This window comes from Carex rostrata, chromosome 7 (assembly GCF_964058835.1).
Source record: "Carex rostrata chromosome 7, lpCarRost1.2, whole genome shotgun sequence".
Lineage (NCBI taxonomy): Eukaryota > Viridiplantae > Streptophyta > Magnoliopsida > Poales > Cyperaceae > Carex > Carex rostrata.
In genome coordinates, this window is record NC_135924.1 from 2,375,396 (window position 1) to 2,385,935 (window position 10,540).

Sequence of the window (10,540 nt, forward strand, 5' to 3'; positions counted from 1 at the left end):
AAACACCCATTTAGTCTGAAAAACTTAACTATTAAAAACGCATGTAATTGTTTATTTAATTGAGGACAGAATCACTTAGCCTGCTGTATTTTCTTATTTATTTGTCTCCCTTTAAACTTTATGTATGCTTTCTGAGAATTATTGAAGACCAAAACATACTATAAATGAATAAATGGAGAACTTTAGGTCACAAGGATGTTACATTAGCAAACCTTGTACAGACTTCGATTTGAACAAAAATATAAAATTTGGTATGCAAGTATATTTTCATACGGAGATTATGTTGAACAGTTCGAATTGACCAGTCCATATAGCATGTTAATATACACTATGCATTGTGCCATACTCTCACTCACAAAACATTACAAATATGAGTGAACTTCAGACAACAAGGATCGGTGTTACATTAGATAATATTAAAAACAACTTAGTCATACACCCACAACATGTTACATATTAGATGATATTAATAAATGTTACAACTTAGTCATACATCTTAGTCATAAATGAAAACTCCCCTAAGCTATCAATAAACAAGATGAAAGACTGAATTTAAACAATAATTTCACCAATAATCTTAACATGAACAAGCAACTTGTTGACCAGTTGATCAACAAATCCATTATCATTTTTAAAATTTAAAATTCTAACTGTCTTAAGGAACTCCCGCTGGCTATTGCCTTCAATAGTAACAAATTCCATGGCTATTCCCTTCAATAGTAACAAAACAAGTTACATATGTCTCATTGATAATAGATCTTTTGACAGGAAATAAATTTGTTGTTCAGGTTTCCATTATTTTGATCCCAACCATTCAACTTTATTGAGATCCGTGCATGAAAAGATTTTTTATTTTTTTTTAGATTTGCTCATGGAAACCTTGCAATGGTTGGGACTTGAATAACAGGAACCTGTTATTCCAATGGAATAACAGCAGATTTATTTCCCTTTTGACAAGGGCTTAATTTTTTTTTTGAAGATTAGTGGCTTTAAATCCAACAAGGGATTAATTGAGAGTGTTAGTATGAACAACACCTAGTAGGCTAGTATTAAACAGCCTTGACTATCTTGTTAACTATCATATCTAGTCCATTTATAATATTATCTATTGACCATAAATACTCGAAACTTGTCATTTTTATATTCGATAAAATTTGAATTTTTCTACCGAGAGAGAGAGAGAGAGGCATCAACTAGCGATGGCATATTTAGCAACATAGTAGATATCCAAATAAAGGAGATTAGGTGCGGAAATCTGCGATCTCATTCCGATAAAATCACTACAACGAAGAAACAATTTTTTTCAAAATGTTAGAACATATCTCAATGATGCGGATATAAAAACTTTCTGCTGCTAATTCTTCAAGCATAGAACACCCCAATAAAATCTTATTGAAAGAGTCATTGCTCATTATAACACCATTAAGGTTAAGGGTTTTAAGGCAAGGAAGGTTTACTGAGTTGGATTCTATAGCTACAAAAGGATCAAAGTTTATAAAGAACCACAGCTGGAGATATTTTAGTGATGAACAAGTGAAAATGAAATCAGTGTTTAAATTCAAACTTTCACATAAATCCATTTCGACTAAACACTCTCGAGGCTCCACCTTCAACACATCAACAATACAATCGGCAATAGCTTGAGTGCAAGGCCAATAAACCCTAAAATCCAACCAAAGTCGAAATATGTTAACACATAATGTCTCTCGTTTCTCCAGCACATTTTTCACAAGTTATTTGAACTTGTTCACAAATTCTACTGCCATTTCATCATCAATAATCTCTAGCAACCCAAACTCTTTAATGTCAAATTTCAGATCCGGCACAGAAGCTCATGTTTTTATCCATCTTTTGAACAAGATGCATGTCTGTACAACCTCTTTTGTAGCAAGAAAAGATAGGATATGTGTGCGAACATCATCAGGCAAAATATTGATCTTATCAATGCCATAATTCTCCTCACTACCATGGCAGGGAAGAGAGAGAAGAGAGAGACGGGTCTGGATCTCCAAAAGTAATCCAATTTTTGGATTTTGAATTGGGACCGTCTGATTCGATTCCGTCACTCGGGATGTGTGCACTCCACTTCGGAATGGATTGTCACGGATTCGAATTAGACGGTTCCGATCTAAAACTCAAAAATTGAGTTACTTCACTGGATCTGAATTTGAGAGAGGCAGAGTAGAGTAGAGATCAGTCTAATTCTCACCTGGACCTAGTCTTTTATGTCTTTTATGTCTTTTATGTCCAGGTGAGGTGACAATTACTTTGGGCTCTGTAAAAGCCACAAGTCTGAGTGATATCCTTTCTTGCTTGTTGGGCCTTGAAGGCTTTAACAGGAATGTACCCACTATTTACAAACACTATGGACATGTTTTTCTCAAGACTTAATCTCCGATCAAATTTCTCAACTAACAATTTTTGACCGGAACCATTTTCTAGAAAGTTGCTAGCGCATATTGTATTAAAAAAAAATACCCAACTTTTGGTTAAATTTTATTTTTGACGAACAATACACAATTATATATATAGCTTTAGCTATTATATTTGTGTTTTTTGTAACTCAATTATTCGTTTGTTGACGTGAGAAGACTAAGCTGCTAATATTTTTGCCTGGCTGGAGGACTGGGCTATAAAGTCATACAAGTCCACGTTCTTCTTTTTGATGAGCCGAAGTCTTATCTATCTATAGATATATAATTTTGGATGTACGGGTACTGTAGATGAACAGTGTCATGTACAGTAACACCCGATTCGGATCGCATGGTTGAAGATAGAATTCTCTCTCCCGCTTACACCTCTCCTCTCTTCTTGGCTACGTGTCAATGCGACTCTTTTGATCGTCTCCTCCCACGAGCACACCTTCTCTCCTCCAAGAAACCACAAACCCTCTCCTCACTTCCCCTCGCACCCGAGCTTTCCACCCAGCTTCACCTCTTCGCCTCACTCAAAACAATTCCCAAACCTCAGAAAAAGGAAGGTCAATTTGAAAGTTCTGGATTAAAGAAAAGGTTTGATTTACGTTGTCTTTTTAAATTTTGATGATTTCTCTTCTTACAGAGGATTTTTGTAATAATCTTGGATCATTAGTATCCCTTTTCTCTCTATTTTTTTTTTTTTTGCTCTGTGTGAGGCCATCCAATTGAATTAAGCATTCCTTTGATTTTGGATTATCTGTGTTGCTGTATCTTAGTGCAGGTATTCCTCTCTCTTTCTCTTCCTCAGTTATATGTTTTCTCTCAGCATAGATATTCATTCCTTTTTCTTTCTCAGTTATATAAAACTCCCTATGGTACCTTTTGATGCTCATGGTAAGCACAAATTAATATTTGTATGTTCATCTCCATTGGCCGATTCAAAATGTAAAAAATCTTCTTATAGCCTGAAGGAGCAAATGGATCTTATTGAGATTTGATTACATCTTCTTTCTCATGTAATTGGGATTGGAGGATAACAATTGTGAGGTTGGATATTTGTTACTTCCATTTAGAAAAAAAAAAAGTACCACACTACCGCCTGGTGTTGTAACACTCAAATCTTGAATACCACGTGTAGTGTAAAACCATCAGTTCCTGTAACTATTAATGTCTATGTAAACAGTACCACCGTACTGTCATTCAAGGATAGTAACAAGAGTAGAAGAAATGGGATTACTGGTATAAGGTTAGTTATGTACTGTGCTATTTAGCTTCAGAATGTTAAGTGTTTCTTATCAGTAATTAATAAGAAATTATTTTCAGGCCTTTGCGGAACTCTCTGGACTTATTGAACAGATTGAACAGAAATATGATGCCTATGCATTCAAGAGTAGCAGTAATGGGATTACTGGTACAAGGTTAGTTATGCACTGTACCATTTAGCTTTAGAATGTTAAGTGTTTTTTTATCAGTAATTAATAAGAAATTATTTTCAGGCCTTTGCAAAACTCTCTGCATGTACTTATTGAACAGAAATATGATGCCTATGCAAATACTGACGTAAGATTATCCCTATAAGGTATGTATAGTGCTGATTGTGCAACTATTTTGTGAAGATATGTATTTTATTTATGGAAAAACAGTGTAAATCAATAATTGTAGAGGTGGCAGCTAAAAAAGACTAAGAAGATCTTTGTACATACTGTAGTGTAGGATGATTGAAAAGTCAAAGATAGATCATAAGTAAATTGCAATTGTTTTTATTCAGTGAGAACTAACTGATTTCATTGCAGTTAAACTTTTTTTTTGTTAGTTTTCAGTGAGGACTCACTAACTTCCTCTTTTTTTCTTGGTTCCATTTTATTTAAAGACGAAAAATCATACAAAAACACCTGATTCTGAGTACAAGTATCCCCATGCCAAGCCCCCCTGTTGATAATCCAGGTTCTGTAGATGTAGATGCTGGAAATAATAGAAAGTATAATCAGTTCTAAAGAGTATATTTCTCCACCTGTGCTCTCCCCGACTTTTTACGGATATCAAGGTACTTTACCTAATTAGATCAAAAGTTTGGTGCTGAATCAATTAGCTTTCTTCACTCAGAGAACACTACTACAATAATCGTTTATTGCATGACAACGAAAATGACTTGTTGCATGGCCTTTAGCATGCAACAAGCCCCGAAATGACTTTTTGCATGGCCTTAGGCATGCAAGTGCAACCATGCAAATGCCTTCCATACAAATAGTCAATATTTACAAGGGCAGCCATGCAAAAAGTCTGTTACATGAGACTTGTCATGCAATAACTAGCCATGCAACTGCTTCGAGAGTTGACCCAGTTTGGAGTATATGCAAGGGAATAGAGTGCGGGTCCCATCATACTATTTGCAAGGAGCGGACGTGGGTCCCACCATAGTATTTGCAAGGCAAGGGAACGCGGGACCCACTAGACTATATGCAAGGATAGATAACGTGGGACCTACTTGATTATTTGCAAGGTTAGTTAACGTGGGCCCCATATGTTTATTTGCATGGGAGATGATTTTGTTATAACATGGGAATAATATATAGTTATTAGATGGATGACTATTTGCACGGATATAATTGATTTGCACTTTTTGCATGGACATAAATTACCAATATTTACATGGAAAATCCGACGTCTAAAATTAGCTACTTGGAGGCAAGAAAGCATAATCCAATTTGACAATCCTCATCTGTACCAATCTGGTACCAACCCAGTACTGTTTACCAATTCCCAAATTACTATTCAACAAAATTTACATAAAACACATAGAAGAATACATACATAGAAAACAACTAACAAGATAAGAAGAGTAATTAACTTCGATATATAACCAAAAGACTATAGTCATCATACATTTTTCCAACATTATAAAGGCAGTAAAACAACACCTTTCAAACAATTATCAAGATAAGAAGATAAGAAGAGTAACTTCTATATATAACCAAAATATATCCACCTTTCAAGCATTAACAAAATAAAACAAACCACCACTGAGTTTGCAAAATATATCCAAAATATTACCAAAATACTTTACCCTTAATATTGCCAACCACACTAGACCTCCCTGCTTCATGTTGAAGGTTGATTGGCCAACCAATCGAACATTGCGGCATCATGTCCGGCAATTTCTTGTACATTCTAAGAACTCATCAATGCTTGAAAAGGCCCCTGATTTCGTTGTATAGAACCAACAACATCCTATGTATATCAAATTGTTATATTATAACAAGTTATTGTTATAACAATTATTTATGCAGTTGAAGCCTCTAAATAACTTATTATTATTTCTAACTTTGTACAAGCAATTGTTGGAATAAGGGAATGAGTTGACGACACTCTCATTTCGTGACTGGGCTAAACCAACAATCTATTGATTTACAGGAGAGAAATATAGCACATAGTTACTATAAAGGCCTATTATCTAAAGCCATAATCAGTCAAAGATAAAAAAAAAAGAGCTGTTTTTTTACAAAAAATAATTTTACAGGATTATGAACACAGTTTTGCCCTGATTTGAAAATTCAAGTACTTACAATCAAAATGTTGCCATCCCAAGATTCCCAATCAAAGACAACACAAAGGCCAGTCATGAAGTTCTCTCTGCATGAAAAGAATTTCCATTTTATGTAAGAAATTACAAAGTAAAATATTAAAACTAACATGCAACACGAATGCTGAAATTATTCAGCTCATTTCAAATACTATGAGAAAAAATAACAGAAAAAAATAATAATATAGGAAATTAAACTTACCACCAATTATACAGAGACTATTGCTCTTCGCAATGGCAAGGCAATATCAAACCATATCACCCTATATGTGAAGAACAACTTATATTAAGTTATGAAATTTATTTATACAATGAAACATGCAAGTACACAAATAGTACATATTGAATATAATTTTGTTTTCATGTGGCTTTAGACCTAATTGAGAGAACTATACAAGAAGCACAGGATATATTTAACAGCATGGGGGCTTTCAGGGACTTATGGTGAAATTTGGAGCTCTAACTTATGGCCTTTAGGGACACCTGAAGGTCATAATAAGGGGTACTTAATATTTTTTCTTTTACATATTATGCTGTCGTGTGGAGTTTAACATTTGATACGGTGTTTTATTCCTATATAGTAGCATGCATTTTAATTTTATTCCCACATATAAAAATAGAAGACATTGTAAAAATAGGACCTTTTCTGTCAGAGACCTCCTTTGGGGGTCATAACTCTTCCTTGTAAGTGGCAATAATATCACCAAGTAATACTTCAACCACTAAGGGGCCTTCATTTGAAAATGAAGCAAACAAATTAGATTCATTTTAAAGAATTAAATTAACAACTCAAATTGAAACCTGAAAATTGGTTGCTTTAATTGCATGCTTTAAATATATTCATACAACTCAAATTGAAACCTGAAAATTTTGAAGACAACGGAATGAACGACAAGTTAATTATACAAGTAAGAACAAAAACTTAACATATGAAAATAAGAAGAGGATTAGAAGCTCTGGAAAAAAGATGAAAAGAGTGGCAAACTTGTATTGAACCTTACCAATACTCATTAATTTACCCAATTAAGAACAAGTTATTTCTACCACTTTGCTCTTCCAGTCTACTTTATAGCACCTGGTCAAATGGTAAAGACATTAAAACAAGGTGCACAATCAAAACAAGAGAACTTAATTTTTCAATTATGCTGCTGGTTTTACTGGTACACTACAAGGCATGGATTTAGACTGGTACAAGGATATACTGCCGGTACAAAATAAATAAATACTATGCAGAAGACTGATGCTCCCAAAATCATAAATCGCACTTCCTGGGCACTATAAATCTTAAATTGTTCATCATAAAGGCAAATTTTTGTCAAGAGGAAGAAATTATCAATTCAGCGTACTATCAATTTTGTTGAGAAATTATCAATTCTGTTGATAAATGGTGAAATGGTTGTAAAAATCAATAAATTTGAGCGAAATCTTACCAGCAGAAGTGAGAAGCATCGATCATATTGAAGAGCGTCAGTCACTCGAGGAATCAATAAATAAACCGTAAATTATCAATCCTGCTGTACGTCCGCACCTGGCCAGCGATCGAATGAACCGGCCCCACCTGAGCCGCCTCCTGCCTTGCACAAGGGTTTGGTCATGGGATTGGGCAAAGGTTTAGTGGTTAGATCGTAAGTGAAAAAGATCGGCAAATTTAAGAGATTTGGTTTGGTTATAGCAGCGGCGCCATTTGGAATTTCCGAAAAAATAAGAGGGAAAACGTGGATAAAATTGGAGGGAATGAAAAAAATTAGGAGGAGAAATGAAAACCTAAGTTTCTAAGGCGGCTGCACACAGGAAGGAGAGGAAAACAAAAAGTTAAGAGGCAACTAAAGAATTTATTTACTCCGAAGTAACATGGTATTTGTGTTTAGATCGAACCGTGTGATCATCTTTACACACTACTACACACTACTATTGAAGGATCCTGTACCGTCCGATTTAAACAGAAATATTATGTTACATCAGAGTATAAGGACTTCCTACCCACATCTATTCAAAATGAATAAATCAGAACCATTATTCTCTTATCAAACGGCATAAAAGCTTCATATTTACAAATCACCTAATAGATGTACATAAACAAAAAATTTCAGAAAAAATAGTTTTTTTTTTTTTACATCTTATATAGCCAAATAATACTTATTATTGTCATTTTTATATACATTCATCATTATATGTCCCTTCAAATTTAGAAAACATTTTGGACCCTTCATTTTCACGCGGAAAATCAACGGTCGATCTGTAATAAAATCTTTCCAAATCTATTTTAAAATGATCAAGAGAGAACAATGAACGTAACCAACATAAAAGTTCGGAAGTTTTATTATATATGGACTTCGATCCAACACGAAGTTTTTATGGCCATACGATACTTCAATTTTCGATTAACTAGATGGATGGGTAAATAAAAACAAAATTTTATCAAACTTGGATACTAGACAATAAATGTAGTTTTTTTTAATTTAAACGGTTCCGATCGACCATCGAATGACATATTCTCATACATTTTCATTAACTCACGAAACAAGAGTTTATGTTTCATATTCATGCATAGAAGATGTGAGTCAAGTAAGCAACATGCATGTAATGCTATACAATTTAATGTGTCAAAATCATTTAATCAAGCAATAAATATGTTATAACATTAATTATTGCATAAATTTCATTAATATAATTTCCATTACAAAATATTTTATAAAATTGAAGTAAAATTTTGATGTAAAACTAATATTAACACACGTTGAAGGGAAATTTGAAAATATTTTCACTAAAATTTTGAAAATAGATTTTTTTATTTTTTTTATATTATTTGTTGTACTTTTAATTTTATTTGACCATAGAAACCATAAAAAATTTGAAAATATTGTTTTCAATTTATTTCATATTATTTGTCATGCATGAATTACCTAATTATATTTTGTTTCATCTTCATAATATTTTCCAAAAAAAACTGTTTTTCTAAAAAAATATTTTGATTTAAAAAAGGTCACTCAACTTAATTTATTTTATCAAGTATTATTTTTTTTTAAAACAGTAAGGATTTAAAAGACCACTCAACTTAATTTTAATCTATACATATGTAAATCACAAAAAACGGTAAGGATTTTGAAAAACATACAATTTAATTAACTTGTAAATATATTACGACTAGTAGAAATACAACAGTAATAATTTAGAAAAAGTTCAAGTATTAATTTTGAAATTTTTTTTGAATTATTGTCATATTTTCAAAAATTAATAATGAAATTCTATAAAACTGACAATTACAAGTATGATTTGATCATAGAAACTGTGAAAATTTTGAAAATATTTTCTTTAATTTTTTTTCATATTATCTGTTGTATGTGCATAATCTAATAATTTGTAAATTATTTATTGGACACTTGACACATGAAATGTGAAAAAAATTCAAACAATTTTTTTTTCAAACAAAAAATTATCGACTTGTACTATAAATTTTATTTGAGAAATTACTTGTACTATAAATTTATTTGAGATAAAACTTTGCACTGCAAATTAATTTTATAGGTACATCACACAAGATAAATCAAATTAAATCGGTCACTCTAAACCTTTCCGAATTTTTTCAATGAATTATAAAATATCCATAAATTTTATAACTTCATACATGCCATATGATTATTTACCCTATAAACTTTATATATTATAAAATATGTTGTTTTGACTAATCATATGTTAATTCAAACTTCTCTGTGTAAGTTGTTTTAAATTTTTTTGTTAACTATTGTAATATTTTTTGTAATGCCAGTCTAAAACTTTTATACATCTTACTGAACCGTATGGTGAAGGATTATTTTGTGCAGTTGATACAACAAAATCAACAAATTTTACAATCTCGCCTTAGTACCATATTTTTCATTTCCCACCAAAACTCCCAAACAGCACAACTATACTTCTCATTTCCCTCTAAAACTCCAAACTTTTGACAACTTCCCTCCACATTTTTTGGTTGCCGCCAAACCAATTTTTTTACCGTGAAATCGGCAATCAGTGTTATTTCTACTGTTATTCCATTGAGAAACCATCGGAGAGGGGCAATCAGACTCGGAGCTGGCGCATCAGTATTAGGTGTGTCTCTCTACACCAACGATTGCGCTCAGAGAGCAGTGATCTCTGATTGGTTTAGAGGGGTGTTGCCAAAGACTGTCGCAGAAGGCACCCACTTCCTATTCCCATGGCTTCAGAAGCCTTGTATCTTCGACATTCGTTCCAGGCTTCACACCTTCACCTCTTATTCTGACACAAAGCATTTGCATATGGTAAAGTTGTTCTAGCGTCATTTAATCTAATGATGAAGATTAAATAGTACAATTAGCTTATAGTAATTAGTTAATTGAATTTTGTTGGTATCATTGTTGTTAATTTGGCTACACACTTACCCTTTCACTATGCTTATGAGGTGTTTGATGAAATTTCCCTACTCTTTCACTACGCTTATGAGGTGTTTGATGAAATGTGGTTACACACTTACACTTTCACTACGCTTACGAGTTGTTAATTTGGCAACATTTGTTCACTGTAGACT